Genomic DNA, 1,177 nt, shown 5'->3' with positions numbered 1-1,177 from the left:
TAGTCTGTGTCTGCCACATTTGAAGTGCTGTGCACATTCCAGTGTGTTCTCGTAGTTTTATTCATCTGTTACTGAATGCGAAAACATCTCTTTCACATCATTTGATATGAATACTTGAAACCAAAGTATGGTAGAAGAGACCAAACTGTGATTCATAGAGCTATGGAAGTGAGGCGGTGTCATTTCCTATCAAGTATCACCGAAGAACTTTGATTTTTTTTTCCATCTTTGTGTAGGCGTCAGGTGTCACACGGGCTTGAGCAGTGTCAGCCCTTTGCTTTCATGCTGGGACCGCCATAGCGATGAAAGAGGAAAATATAAAACTAAAGATCCTGCAGAGCTGGAACGCGTTACCTCACGAGCTGGCTGTGGGCTGCTCCGCTTGCTAATGCCCACCCTCTGGAAAAGCAGGAAAGGTGGTGGCTGCAGCTGCTGCTGGAAATGTTGCCACCGTGTGAATCCCACTTGTACAGTCAGTTTAGAGTAATTGTACAGATTTAAAGGTATTTGGGAGATTTAAAGTTATTTAGAAGTTAGTTATGGAAACCTTTACATGCCTTTCCTAGATATTGTACCGAGGAAATATTTGCCGTGGAAAAATATAACTGAAGGTATTATTGGTAGAGCTCAGATACTGCATACGCTGAACATGATATTTATCTGTAAGATTTTGCATAAAGGTGCACACTGAGTCATGCTCAGAAAGCTTAGATCCTTTTCCTCTGATTTTGCTGTGGCTGACAGCAGAGTTGAATTTATGTGGATGCAGAATGTAAATTGCAGACTGAAAGGCAAAGTTTGTACGCTGGATTTAAGAAATGTTTAAAGAATTATATACATTTATTATGTAGCCAGCTTCTGCAGAGATGCTACTTATTTGACAATTCTAAAGCAGTATTTTGCTTTAATTGACATAATGCTTTTTTTTTTACCTAGGATTATTTCCAGACAATAAATTTGATACAAAGGATTAAGTTGCTTTTGAATAATTGATAAATAGTATTTTATTCCAATATATCTATTAAACCAAGGTATTTTTTTGTTTTGTCTCAGGCACAGATGTTAGTCTTCTAGGAACACAGACATAAAAAATTTAAATACTCCTATGGGCTGTTTCAGAGTGTTGCATTAACATATTTACTATGACCTTGACAACACTGGAAACCACACGTGCAAG

This window comes from Mesitornis unicolor, unplaced genomic scaffold (assembly GCF_000695765.1).
Source record: "Mesitornis unicolor isolate BGI_N332 unplaced genomic scaffold, ASM69576v1 Scaffold53343, whole genome shotgun sequence".
In the NCBI taxonomy this organism is placed as follows: Eukaryota; Metazoa; Chordata; class Aves; order Mesitornithiformes; family Mesitornithidae; genus Mesitornis; species Mesitornis unicolor.
Note: the sequence above shows the minus strand (reverse complement) of the source record.